Raw genomic sequence first — 14,828 nt, forward strand, 5'->3', positions numbered from 1 at the left:
AAAAAAGAGAGAGGGGGGGGAGGAAAGGGGGAGGGGAGGGAAAAGGGAGGGGGAGGGGAAGGGGAGGGAAACTATGATGTGCAAAAGCATGCATTTTGCTTTAGATGCAGTAATTTTAGCACGAATGGTGGACATCCAAGGTAATTATTTTAAATAGGGAGCAGAGCTCGAAGGAGTTATTTCCAAGTGAAAAGAGCTCTGATGATTTAGCACAGTGCAGATATTACTTTGGACTCACGAGTAGTAGTGAAGAATGGAGGGATCTTGCCAGATCTTCTGAGTTAATTTTGACAGCTGAAAACATAAAGTGACTTCACACTGAACCCCAATTTTGGTTAGGAGCAGGATGTCAGCCTTTTACTTAAATTCACTATGGAACCACCTTTAAGGCTTGTTGAAAACTCAAGTTCTTTGGCTGCATTTTCACAACTGAAATTCATTAGGTGTGGGATGGGGACTCATTTGTCTGCATGGTAATTGGCACTCAAGTTGTTCCCTATATAAGAATCTTCAAGAACTACCCAGCGGGATGGAACTTGGCTTTGTTAGAATTCTAGTTTTTTAAAGAACATAAAATCATTTTTAAAAAAGCATTAGAAATGATACAAAATTTCACTGAACAACAGTTGCTGTATTGCATGATGTTATCTTCAAGTTAGTTGTTTAGGTTACCAGGTATAAACCTGGAAAATTGGTTAAAAAATTGGTTACAAAATAAGGGCTGGTTAAACAATTCAGTGGATTAAGGCACCTACAAGCAGGCTCAGGGGCCAGGAGTGCAATCTCCAGGCCTGCTGTGCCAGCCCCACCCCTGGGTGCCCTGAGATGGCGATTGAGACGGCGTGGTGGCACGTGCCTGTAATCCCAGCTCTTGGGAGGCTGTAAACAGGGGGATCACTACAAGTCCCATCTAGTAGTGAGACCCAGAACACCCTGTAACCCTTCCCTAAAATACAGAAGAAGACAAAACAAAATAAAAATGTTATAAGAAATTAAAAAGAAAAGAAAAAAATGAGAAAAGAAAATAATTTTAAGCATTAACTGCTTTCAAAAGAGCAGGACAAATCAGCAGTACAGTTATCCAAACTATCCTGCCCATGCACCTAAGTATGTTTCCCTTTTTTCTGTCCTTTTCCCCACCCTAGTTTTTCCTTCCCACTGAGCAAATCCTTCCCCTGTCACACTGTCTGTTGTGCTTTTCAGATTGTATTTATTCTTCCAGGTTCTCACACTATCGGGAGAACACAATGTTTATACATCGGGGCCTGATTTATTTCACTTACCAACACAGTCTCTAGGCTTTGTTAGAATTCTGAATTAGTCTCGAATTGCTAGGAGATGTATTTTCCTTAAAAATAAGCACTGAGAACATTTATGTGGGTGTCCTCAAGTGTGTATCTCAAACAGCTGTCTGGTAGGGTAGACTTTATCTTGAAGATGCGTAATGACAGAATCATGGCCTTATTGTCAGAATTCCTGGGAAATATTTTTTTGAAGCTCTTAGCATTTTGCTTTCCCAAGCCAAAAAATAAAGATTCCTTGGCCAATCTAGGAGAGGTAAGCATTTGAGGGGAATTCTCTAAATTTATTTATTTATTTTGGTGGAACTGGGGACTGAACTCAGGCCCTTGTGCTTGCCAGGCAAGCGCTTATTCTACGGAGCCATCTCCCTGGCCCTCTTAAGATTTAAATCCGGGCATCCTTTTCCACAGTGGAGCAGAAGGTAACGCTTCCACAGGAGAGGCACAGAAACCTCTTCTGTCTCCTCAGTCAACCCTCGTCTCCTTATAGGATGATCATCCTTCAAGGGAGAAGAGACTGGGGAAGACCAAGGTGAGGTGGGGGTGGGGTGGGGTGGGAGTGGGGACACGAGACAGCATGTATTGCAAGGTCAGCCACTGAGGACAGACTGTTTAGCGTGGCTTTTTGGCTACTAGCAATGCAGCAACACACCGAAACACCCACATAGGAAGAAGCCAGAGAAAAAGCACCCACATAGGAAAAAGCCAGAGGAAAAGCATTATTATCGGCCTTCATTCTCATTTGCAGAGCTGGGAGCTGGCTCCAGTGGGTGCTCTACCACTGGGCTTGCACCGCCAGCTGCAGCCTTACTGGCGACCACTCTGCTACTTTGTAAGTACCTGGTGGGCCTCTAGGGCGAGTCTGAATCAGAGAAAACAGAAGCAGCAGCTTTCCAAAGGCCAGGGAAACCTCCATCTTGCTGAGCCTGCACACCACCCAGCGAGGAGCAGGAAGTGGCGTGCGCACCACCTGTCTGGTGTTGTGCTTGGGAAGCCCAGCAGCTGTGCACGATGATGCGGATGATGCGTCCTCAAAGAGGGCAGCTGGAAAGCAGCCTTTCCTCGTTACAGACCCAGCCTCCAGAGACCCAGCAGCAAGACAGGTGCTAGGGACCCGGGAGGAGAGAGAGCAAGGACGTGAGTGTGTTGTTCCAGGAACGTTACCTTCCGTGGACCTCTAATAGGCCACAGGACTGATTTGGGGCTTTATTTCTGGAAGCTATATAGTTGCTGAATTTCAGGGGGCTGGTCAGGGTGCTGTGCAGGCTTTTGTCCCCTCACATTTCAATTTCTGTGTAGCTGTACTTCTGGGGGAGGGGGGTGGTACCGATCTAAATGTCTTCACGGAACATATGTGACCAGTTCCTAAAGCCAGGCTCTGAGACTAGGTAGGGCCAGGACGATCAGTTTTATCTACTCCATGTTATCACTGTGAGGCAGCCTTCGCCAGGGCCTATTCTTTTGATTTTATTTATTTATTTATTTATTTATTTATTTATTTATTTATTTTTGTTGAGACAGGGTCTTACCATGCAGTTCAGGCTGGCCTCGAACTCAGTCTCCTAAGTGCTGGAATGGCAGGGCTTGCTACCACGCCCAGCTAGGCTCGTTCTTGATTTAATACTGGGAAGTGCTTAGTGCTAAAGTAGAAATCCTTTTTCACCTGGAAATCCTAATCCATTTTTTAAAGATCAAGAGCTCATCGTAGAAAAAAAAGAGACTATCATTTGGCAAAGTATTTCAATTTGAAATACTTTGCTAGAGATCAGAATAGCACACCAGAATCACCTTGAGCTCTTGCTTAAAAACCCAGAACACACGTTGCTCTCACTGGGAGTTCTGACTTGGAAAGTGTGGGGCGGAATCAGGGATGTGAGTTGCCCACTAGGCGAGCCTGGTACTGTTGTCTGTGACTTCATGGTGCGGGAGTCATAACTGCTTGATTAATTAGGGAAATAGAGGTCGCGCTTTCTGTAGATGACAATGGATTTTATTATCATTTATTTAGGATAAGTGTACTTCTCTGTTTTCTATTTTAAAAATAAAAGGGAGCACAGTTCTTGTCCATATTTTAGAGATGTTTTCCTGTCTTTTGTAGCCCAATCAAGTGCCATAATTAGTTTTATCCCTGAGGGCAGGATTTGTGCTTTTTTTTTTTTTTTTTTGCCTTCGAATTTTCGCTGTGAACAAAGGGGTAGAAGTAAAGAAATGGGAATAAAGACCTTTGGAATGACTATTGCTTGGCTTTTTTTGTGTCTTGTAAGCACGTTGTGCGGCATGTGGGATGATGGCGGACTGCCAGCCCAGACGAAAATCTAGGCTTTTGTCGTGTTGGGCTTAACACGTGCAGGATGCAGTGGCAGCACCCTAACCCTAAGTCGGGTGTGCGACGTCGTCGCCCGGGACGAGGCAGTGAGTGGAGGTGCAGCGCCAGCCACTGTCCCCAGTGTGTGCACACGGGTCTACATTCAGATGCACAGAGCACGCCAACCACCCGTGGCCGCACACGTTCCCGTTTCCTACCCAATCTGGAAAGTTCACGCTTACAAATTAAACAATGAGGGACTGGACATGGATACCTTACCTTGGCCTGGTCCACTCTTTTGGTGGTAATGTTTTTTTTTTTTTAAATTAAGTTTATTGGTACATTTTAAATACAATGATCATTTTCATCATAGTAATTTTGTACCTGTACATGATATATCTCCATTTATTTTCCCCCTTTTCCCTACCCTCTCTTCAACCCTTCTTTCCCTCCTTATTTACAAAAACTTTTACACTTCCACTAACAGTGGGAAAGGGATCTTTTCCCCTACAGTCCCCCAACAGCATTTGCTATTGGTTGAGTATTAAAATAGAAACACTAAATTTGCTGAGAGGGGACTAGGTTGAACTCTTGAAGACACTAGTGTAGGCAAAGACTTTATGAACAAAACCCTGCTGCACTGGAGATATTACAAAGAATCAACCCCTGCGATCTCAGCTTGCTAAAAAAGCTTTTGCACAACAAAATAAATTATCAGGGGACAATGCAGATCCTTGTCATGAAAGTGTGACAGAAGTCAGAGTGAAACACTAAAGGTCACCACTGGGTTTATCTGAGGCTTATTTATTTTTTTCCTGGTAGTGGGGATTGAACTCAGGACCCTGTGCTTGCCAGGCAAGTGCTTATTCTACTGAGCTATCTCCCCGGCCCTTATCTGAGGTCTTCATTCAAATCTTGCCTTCATTCAATGGACAGCTTCCTGCTAGCTGTTTCCACCTGACTTTTCCCCTGCCTCACCATGAGAGAACTGCGCTTGCACACTGGCTGTGTGTCTGGCAAGGGTGAGAAAACAGCCACGAACGGATCTCTGCCTCCGTCAATCCGGCACCCTGATGGCAGAGTCAAGCTAGGTAGTGATTTTATTTTGAACTGGGGATTGAACTCAGGCCCTTGCACTTGCCAGGGAAGTGCTTATTCCACTGAGCCATCTCCCCAGCCCTAGGTAGTGATTTTAACAAAGTCAAAGATAATGGTGTGGAAATGTACCAGCACTGGGTAACGCGCTCAGTACGTGTTGTTCTGAAGAGGTGACATAAGCTGAGACATGGACAGTGCCAGCAGTCAGCGCAGCATCCATGTAAGCAGCATTCCAGACAGAAGAGCCTATCCCTCTGGAGGAACGGGAAGTAGTGTCTGCACAGCAGTGACTGTCACCGGGATCCCAGCACCCTTCCCTTCCAAATGTAGGTGGCTCAAAAGGAAAGAGCTCAACTAGCAGCCCTGGGTTATACCCCGGGTTGTTTCTCGGGTGACCAGACCATGAGAAAGCTGCAACTGGAAGTTCTTGAAGCAATCGAAGCAGAGGAACAGGAGCCCAAGCTGGGGAATCAGAGGGGAAGACTGCAAGGGTTCTCTTGTAAAATAGAATCAAACATGGTGGAGTTAAATGTGAAAGGATTATAAATGGGAGTAACTAATGCCATCATTCATACTTTTATTTTTAGTACAAGAAATAAGAGGATTCCAGGCTCAAACGGCCAATGTCTCAACACTTGATCCATTTGGACAGTGGCTTGGAGGTTCTGGGTCTCAGTGCAGGCAGAGTGAGACAGAAGTATTCTGTAGCGTCCCCAGAAGTGGAGCTGCTTCTGTGGAAAGTCAGGCCACAGTAGTAGCCTCAGAGCATGCTTCCCTTGAATGCAAGCCAGCTGGATATGAGCAGAAAATACTTGCTGTTACTGACTGGCATGGCTTGTGTTCAGGTGTCCCACTGAAGCTCCATGCGATCGTAGACGGGGCTTTTTCAGGGATGACTGTGTCTCGAGTGTGCATTGCTGGGACTGGCTCATGGTCCAGTGGCACTAGGATCGAGGATGTGAGTGCCACCTCCCTTAAGTAGCCTGGGTAAGACACAAAGGCTAGGAAGAGCTGTGGTCATCCCTTGTTTGTTTTGTAACCTTCTGCCCACCATGAACTGTTATACCGCCTCCATCTACCTTGCCTTGGAGTCAGCAGATTGCCTGGAGCCTCTGTAAACTGTGAGCTGAACAAACCTTTTCTCCTTTAACTTTGCATGTTGGGGATTTTGTCTCAGGAGTGATGAAAGAAGCTAAGACACTAACGTTTGAACAGGAAATGGGGGACTTCCACAGGCAGGGCGACTTTGACTCTTGATGGGTAAGAACCCACCCTAGGCTTGAGGCTGGCGCTCTGCGGCTCTGTGAAGGACTGTGTGAGTCGTCACAAGAGCATGCAGTTCAGAGTCCTCCAGTGGCAATGTGGGTCTCGGTCTGTCTCTGCCTCTGTCTCTCTCTCTCTTAGTTTTTTTTATATGAACTAGGAATTTAATATAAATACAGCCAGCATAGAAAAGCTCAAAACCATATACAAACCAACATCAGAATGACAACTGGTGGGATGGAAGGGCACAGGTTGACTCTTGGCTCAGCCAGTCCCCCAAATGAAAACAAAGATTCATGCTAAGTTCGGGGGCAGGGGAGAAGGGGGTGATACGGTATTCTGCTGTATAAGGAATGGCCAAAGAGAAACCAGACTGGAGTTGGTGAGACCCTGGGCTCAGGGCGGAAGGGCAAGGTGCCTCACCAGAACTTAAGCCAGATCTGGGTGTCCTCAGGTGTGCCTTGGGCCCTGCCCCACCCCCTCTGAGGATCAGCCAGCTGCTGCTCAGGCCTGCTGGGCTGAAGGCTGACACAGGCCCTGCCTACCGTTCAGGCTGCCTGTGGGGAGAGGCAGAAATCGCTGCATAACCACAGAACCTGCCTCAGCTCCTGAAAACCATGAGACCGCCTGCAGCGTCCCTCAGCGCCTCCTGCAGCCGCGCAGACACAGCGTCCCTGGCCACCTCATGCGCATCCGCCCATCTGCGGCCAGCACGACCCAGGTGAGGCCGCCAAAAGGTAATGGATGTGCAGGGATCACCACCTGGTACCAGAAGCGGTGCCAGCCAGCGGGTCCTGCGCCCAAACATTCGGTCAGGAATATTGGGCTGCCCAGCTTCATTCGTTGGCCCGGCAGCTGCAGGGCAGACCGAGCCCCTGGGTACCCCAGCTTGCCCCTTGCCCCTGACCAGCTGGCTGCCATCTGGCTGTAGGCACCGAAGTGGGCCCCTACCCACAAGCTGCTGGCGGAGCCGCTGCTTTAGGTCTGGCTCGAGCCACTCCACAGCCACCTGTTCCCCACGGAGGCGTGGCTGACCTTCTATAGGATCTCTTCTTTGGCCACGGCTGTGGCCAGGTGCAAGCTGAACTTGAGCAGCGCTATCTGTGCAGGCTGCGGGCCGCGGGCCTGGACTGGGCAGCAGCGGCGTCTCCTGCAGGCTGGGCCGGGTGGCTGCAGCCCCAGCAGCAGCGTGCTGTGGGTCACACCCAGCGGCAGCCGGTCCACGCTCAGCTCGTGCTTCTCGGTGCTGCGGCAGACGGGCAGGATGGCCGCGCAGGGTGGTTGTGCCTGGGCGCCGCGTTCGAGCTGTAGCGGGCGCAGGCGAAGCCGGGGGCAGGCCGCTGAGGTCATCGTCAGGCGGACCTCGTAGCGCCGGCCCACGCGCTGCAAGGGTGGGGTCCGCTGGTGCTCGCCCACGTCCTGGGGCAGCCGGCAGCGGCGGGCTGCCCACCGGCCTGGGGGTGGCCGCCGTACTTCCTCTGCCCGGTCACTTGCACGAGGCGGAGACCCGTTCCCCTGACCCAGGCCTCCAGGGCCGCCTTATTTTCGGGATTCAGCCCCTCGCAGCATTGCTCACATTCGCGTTTGGGCTGCGTCGCTGTGCTGCCTCACTGTAGTTTTTGAGCGAGAGTGTCACTCTGTAACGCATGCTGGCCTTGGACTTGTGATCCTCCTGCTTCAGCCTCCTGGGTGCTGCGATTACAGATGTGAGTCACTGTGTCTAGCCCACTGTTTCCAAAGTTACAGCACCAGTAATATTTTGACAGAAGCAAATCTTGAATGGCATAGGAATATACACGCACAGCGCTCAGCGTGGCCCTTGCGATGACCCTTGGGCCTCAGTTTCTATTTAGCATCTTCCAAGAGACTTTACAAGCTCTGCTTCTGTGTTCAGCTAGGACTGGCCATCAGCAGCTGCGAATTTCATAGCTGCCGGCTGGCTGAACCCAGGCTCTCATCTGCCTACTAATTCATTCCAGCAGTTTAGGGATTAATAAATTTGAGTTAAGTTAGAAACACAATAAATACAGACATAATAAAATATGCTGAATTTTATTTAAAAACACAGCCTCTTCTCAGAGGCATCATAAAAGGGATTACAACAGATTTAAATGAGTTAAAAGAATGCAAATATATAAAGATAAAAGACATCATGTGATGGAACTAGGTCGCTTCTTGATGCCGCCTAGTGTCCAAGGACAGGAGCCTCTAAAATCTGATGAGAGCCTGGCTAAGATGATTGCAGATGGTGTGGCCCATAATAAGGTGTTGACTATGGGAAAAACAAAGTTCATAAGCAGCTGACGTTTGCTAGGTAGGAAACCCAAGTTTCAGGGATATTGTTCTAAAGAAGGGGCGGCCTCCCTGGGCTCATCTGCCTGGGAATGGAGCCAGCTAACTTGGCACAGCTCTAAGAAATGAGCGCTTCACATGCATTCTTGAAATAGTCCGGACTTTCCAATAGGGGCAACATAAATTCTGTCTCTTGAAGATTATAGGCGAAGGAAAAAAGAGGGAGAGCCCCCCCAACAGAGAGAGAGAGAGGGAGAGGGGGAGGGGGATGGAGAGAGAGAAAGAGAAGAGAGAAAGAGAAAGAGAGAGAGAAAGAGAAAGAAAGAGAGAGAGAGAAGGAGAGAGAGAGAGAGAGAGAGAGAGAGAGAGAGAGAGAGAGAGAGTCTTGTGATGTTTCAAATGTTTGAAATGGAACCAGTGATAAAATTCAAACCATTTCATCCATGTATTTCCTTCACACCCTCCCAGCCCAGGTCACAATCTTAGCCCTGTCATTTGGTGTCTCTTGGGAAAGATATGAAGAAAATATCCCAAACTGATGACTCCAACACTTTTCAGTCTGTTTCTGTTATGGGCATTGGCTTTGGATTCAAATGTGCAGATCTGAACTTCGTAAAGTGAAATCTTTTCTTTTGAAGGAAAAACATCCTGGACACAGACAGAATTCTGACAAGCATAGGGGCTTCTGCCAATCAACCCTGTACATAATGTGGCACGAAGTGTAGGCGAGAGAAGGCCACAACCTCTGTGTCCACCTCTGCCCCAGAGCTGTGGTCCACCAAGGCCTCTGTGGACTGGGGTAGGGGTGGGACGGGTACTGATGTCTTGAAATTTTTTGTTTTGGTTGGAAGACACCTGATTCTGCCATTACATGTGGCCTCGTGGGTCTCCTTACCCAGTTATCCCAAAGGAGACACTTGCTCTCTTTGCAGAATCTGTGCTGTACCAAGTACCACTGCTGAGGAACAGGTTTTTGAGTGTAGATTGGGTGTATCTTATCGTCATCACGCACGGTGTAGAAGCTTCCAAAGGAAAAAGAGAGAAAAGCAAACAACACAAAGGTTGGAAAATCATCACTTCAGGGACTGAAGTTTAGGTTCAGGCACTGTCAGTGGACATGCAGAACCCTGGCTGCATGGTAACCATGAGTTGCGGGAGGTTTGCTTTCTCCCCCAAACTAAAGCCTCACATCTGGCTTTCAGTGATCAACAGGCGGGCCTGGGGTTGCAGTCCAGGCCTTGATGTGGTACTTTAATGTCAAGTTAGCAGCTTCATTAATGTCATAAGGGCTGCCTCCAGACAACCCTGAGCACAGTGTTAACTGTTTACTATTTTAAGAATAGCACCACTGTGTTACTTTTGTTTGACAGCATCAGCCTCTCTCCACATCCTGCCTTGTGGGGGTCACAAGTACGGACACAGAAACTCTTGTGCCCTGTTGAGGAGAACCATTTCCAGGAGATACTCCTCGTGTTGCAGAAGTTTTTGCTTGGAAGTAGTAATGAGTCTAAAAGGAGACATTCCTAGAATCTCTTCAAGTTTACTTAGTAGATGACCAAGAGCTAACACAGCTCGAATCCTTTTATTAAAGACCCGTATTAGAGACCATGCAGTGAGGTAGGAGGAAGAGAGAGAGAGCTGAGGAACCATCTCAGAGCGACAGAGCACAGTGGTATTAGGGGATATTCCAGCCCTGCTGGCTCTTTAGCTGTGAGAAGCTGGCAAATCATTAGGTGTGCTTCTGTCCAGGTTTCTCAGTCACTGAACAGGGACAACATTGGTGACTCCCATATGGGCTTGATGCTGAGAGTTCAAACGCCTGCAGTTCTCTGAAACTTATTGCCAGCACAGCGTAGGAGTTCAGCTGAGGTTACTGGTATAAGTAAGGGCCAGGAAGCCACTTTGCTCAACTGCTGACTCCCAGCTGAATCTAGGATTTGAAAGCCTTCTCCTCATTTTTCCTTATTTAATTCTAATTTGCTTATAAAATACATACTTACTGCTTAAACCATACAATTTTGTATTTAAAGGGCTGTTTGATACTTAAAAAAACCTTTCCAATCAAGAATGATTTATTTTTGGTCCATCCTCCAGGAAAGGAGGTGCTCAGGGAGCCATACAAAGTTGCTATGCAGAGAAACTGAAATTGACACCAACCTCCTGAGAGTATAAATAAACCAACTAGGGTAGCTCCTCTGTCAAGAGAGTGTGCCCTGCCTGACCTCAGCTTTCTGTCTCTTTAGTTTTCTATCCTCTCATGGTCTTTCCCCCAAGAGCATCAAGAGTTGCATGAGGCACAGACTTCAGGCCTGCCGCGGTGGTCCTTAGGGCAACAGGAAAGCATTAGTCTGCATACTCCTCGGGGGAGTAGAAAGATCAAGTTGTTTCCCCGGCTTTGTCATCTTTCTTAACTCATTTGGTTTGGGCTAGTGGACCAGCGTGCTATGACACCAAGAAGCTACATAAAAGCAATCATGAGTTTTCAAGGTCTCTAGATAAGTAGTAACACATGTTAGCAAAAAAGCTATTACCATGCAGGGAGGCACCGGTGAATATCGGTACTGACCTGGGAATTAGACACTCCAGCTTAAGCTCGGCGGTGGGTCCACTCTGTGGTCTGTAAGTGAGCGAGGAGCATGCGACACTTCTATCAGAGTAATGCTGATGGGAAATGAGACCTTTGATAGGCATGTTCATTTGTCACAATATACGTTCAAATAAAAACTAGCTCCTTCAACCTCTGTAGCGGTCAAGATATCTACTCCAGTTAACATGACAAAGTTTCTGTCTGGCAAGGGAGAAAGGAATTGTTAATGAGAAAATAAGTGAAAAATATGATGCCTGGCTTTTGAGAATTTGCAAGTAAGGGTGAGTTTGTCGGGGAGGTCTACCGTTAGCTGTCTCAAAATTCTAGGAAACATTTTTTGGAGGTACTTAGAATTTTTTTTATAAGGAGGATTAAAAGCACAAGCTAATTATTATGTGGTCTTGAAACACTCATATGATACCTCTGAATTGAAATTGAATTGAATTATTTTCTCTTCACTTCTTATTCCCAAATCTCTGAAAACATTAGGAACTGAAAAAGGAAGGCAGGTAGTTAAAAGTGATGGAAGCACAGACTCTAGAGGCTGAGCAGAAGTGGATCTATGGCTGCGTGTACAGGTCATCCAGGAACGGAAGACAGCTCGCTGCGTGTTCTGCACATGAAGCATTGACTTCCTATAGGGAGCACCTGGAATATGTTTGGTGGTTAACAGTTCAACCCAGTTCCCATGAGTATATCGTGCTGGGTTCAGTTTCTCTATCTCCACGCAATCCACCTTGGCCCTCCATTTGTCTTTCTGCTATTGAGATCATATATTCTATGTACCTTTTGTTCCTACTTGTAAAGAGAGATTCTGTTGTCATTAAACTACTGTATAAATTGATTAGCTGCACACTATTCTATAGGAGGACCCATATGCTTCCACAGGGATGGAAGTGGTTTATCTCAGCTATTAAAATTAAACCTTAGGACAGAGAAGATAATTTTAAGGTATAAAGTACTCTTCTTTAGATTGTCAGAGTATGGGCTGTTTCAGTTCTAAGTATTTAAATTTTGGGGTGAAAGGACAAGGGGATGGGAGAGAAAGTGACTGAATATTTCCAACTGGGTTTCTCCCCCTTGACCCCAGCAGCACGTGAGGCCAGATAACTTGGTTGTTGCAGACCTTGCATGTCCCCACAACATCTCAGGCCTCTGAAACACAACTGGCGCATTTTCACTGATAGTTTTTTTTTTTTTTTCAGGGAAGGGTCTATAGGGTGTTCAGGGTCTCACTACTAGATTGGACTCGTAGTGATCCACCTCTTTACAGCCTCCCAAGAGCTGGGATTGCAGGTGTGCACTGCCACACCCAGTCTCAATTGTAGTCTCAGCATGCCCCGGGGGTGGGGCCCTGCCTGGCAGTTTGGTGAGAGCTTTGAATTAAGAAGAACTAATGAGTCTAGTTTTGGTTCAAAGCCTTCCTCCCTCATCCTTTCTTCTGAATGTCTCTGGATGTTCCTGTGCCCTTGTTAGTCCCTGTGTCCTGCTCACCCCAACGTCATGCTCACTGAAAACAAATCATGGAGGCCAGGCAGCAGCAGGCTGTACCAGGGAGCCATCATACCCACAAAACCACATCAACCTTCCCGAGGGCTTTCCAGATGGCGTTGGGTAAAAAGCTCATTTCTCTTACCTTTATCTTAATTCCACAGAGGTTGGTAGGAAAATCGAAATGAATTTCATTTGCTTGCACCAGAGTTGCCGGACAGAAGGTCCCTAGGTACAACTCCTCGGGTTCTACCAGGACGCCTGGGCTGAACAACGTTCTCTTCACAGTGGCGTGGAAGTTAAATAGAGTGCATCGCAGCAGCACTGTAGAAGAGGAGAAAAACGTTCAGCGGTGTCTGGGCGGAAACTGCACGGTCTTCAGGAAGGCAGAGTCCTTTTATACTTAATGCTGCACTTGTTCTGATTTTCAATTAACAATAAGTCTTCTCTTCAGTTTTTTGGAAACAGAATACCTCTCCATTTAGAGACTTTTCAGTTTTGTCAGAAAGTTTTGCAGCTTTCAGCATAAAGCTTGGATTTTTCTTTTTACGTTTTCTAGTTTTTTTCTTTCTTAGTTATACAGCATTCTCAGTTTTCATTTGGCAGATTTGTACATGCAGACACCGCGCTTGGGCTACTTGCGCCTCCCGTGATCTCCTGCACCCCACTTTCCTTCCCAGTTTGACATGGGGGTGGGTTCCATGCACAGACTGGACACCACTCGTACCCACCCTCCCTTTTTTTCCTCCCTTACACACACCCTTGTACATATCCTCGTATCTAGTAACAGCTACCTTTCTACTTCCTTCTCATCTTTTAAAATTTCCACATAGTAGGAAGATGGGGCATTTGTCTTTGTGAACCTGGCTTGCACCACACAACCTGCGAGCAGGAGGCGGCCAGCACAGTGCTACTGTCCCCTTTTCGCTGCTCCCCCGCCAGGCTCCTTGGCCACACTGACAGTCCCCCAGTGGCAACCGCCAGCTAGCACTGTCCTCAGAAGGAGTCACTGGAGCCCCTCTGGACGGAGGCCCAGCAGCCCAAGTCCCCCAACATGTGGTGTCTGTGCAGACCTTGAGCCTCTGGTGACAGGTTTCACATGGTAAGTCTTTAGCCAGAGTTGTGTGCCGGCACACTGTGGGGGAGTAAAGTGACTCAGGGTCACAGGAGTAGGAAAGCCCTGGGACTAGGAGCTGTGCTGGCTCGTTGCTTGGGACACATCCCTGCACTACCTGGGGAGACCCGGATGCTGGGCCTATGCCTAGCCCGGACTCTTCTCTGCCGTTGTAGGGACATCTCCCTGCTTAGCTACGGTACATAAAGAATACATTTAAAATGGTCTTTTCCACAAGGTCATTTTCTGTAGGGAATGCCTGATCTCCCCTTCTCATATTTCTCTCTGTCTCAGTCATTAGTACCACAATCCATCCAATATCCAAGACAAAAGAACTTAGACTTTACTTCCACTTTCTCCTTTCTTTTCACATCCACTCTACTCAAATCTTTTCAGTTTTACCTTCAACACTTATCTCATGCCTATTCCCTTCCGCATGGTCAATACCCAGGTCAAAGTACTTCCCATTACCCTCTCCTTTTAGGAGGACTGTAGATGCAGCCATTTCACCAGCATGTATACAACTTTCTAATTGTTTCCTCTCATAATTTGCATAAAACCGGAGATCTCTGGAGCCTATAATACCCATATTGCCCTGGTGACTGAATTTCCAACCTTTGGAGAAACAATCACCTTAAATGTTCTTTCTGGGGTGCTCTGGGAAGCAACTGGACACCTAGAATCACAGGCAGCTTGAGGTCAGCCTTTGTAGGATGCCAAAGGCCATCTATGCCTGACCTTCTTGGCTAGGGAGATGCACTGGGGTATTTAAGAAGGGAGCTGTTCAAAGTTGTAGCCTAAGAAAAATAGAGCCTGATAATCTAGCGGGAGAGAGACAGTTGCCTGGGAGGCCAGTTGGGAATGTGTAGCTGAGTAATTCAGACAACATCATGTGGAACAGCAGTTGCCCAAGAGGAACTTCCCGGGAAATTCCAGGAAGGAAACAGTGGGAGGCAGGGAAAGCCAAACTAATTCTGGGAGAACTCAGAGAACAGAACAGGGCCTTGAGTAACACTGGTCTGACAGCTTTTCTGGCTCCAAGGGAAGGATCAAGCATGGGGCTGGTAAGAGTTACTGAGCACTAACTGTAGGATGGGACAGTAAAGGCCCAGCAGCTCCAAGTTCCAGGCCTTTAGTTCTGGGGAATCACCCTTCGAAGCACCCCCAGCACGTATTCACTCTGATACCTGGCTCTTGCCCTGAGCAAATCCACATCAAGGAAATAAGTAGCAGCAGGGAGCCTTCTAGCCTGAGCAAAGCCTTCATGATGTGAGCTGTGGGGCTCAGACCTCCACAGGCAGCAGGCAGCAGGCAGTGGAGAAAACTGAAAAGCGAGTGCTTTTATACCTAAGGTGGCTCAGCTGTGAGCAGTTAACC

General features: G+C 47.5%; 1 non-coding gene across 1 annotated transcript in view; it reads right to left on the reverse strand.

Annotated features, from left to right (window-relative positions):
* The window catches only part of LOC101568948, a 17,806-nt gene extending 3,850 nt beyond the window's left edge, over positions 1–13,956 (reverse strand). Inside the window, exons 1-2 of the transcript XR_002819288.1 lie at positions 13,854–13,956; positions 6,513–7,573 (exon numbers count right to left, since the gene is read on the reverse strand). This is a non-coding gene — a transcript (dead end protein homolog 1). The remainder of the gene's footprint in view (positions 1–6,512; positions 7,574–13,853) is intronic.
* Positions 13,957–14,828: the final 872 nt, after the last annotated feature.

This window comes from Octodon degus, unplaced genomic scaffold (assembly GCF_000260255.1).
Source record: "Octodon degus isolate 3935 unplaced genomic scaffold, OctDeg1.0 scaffold00283, whole genome shotgun sequence".
Taxonomy (NCBI): domain Eukaryota; kingdom Metazoa; phylum Chordata; class Mammalia; order Rodentia; family Octodontidae; genus Octodon; species Octodon degus.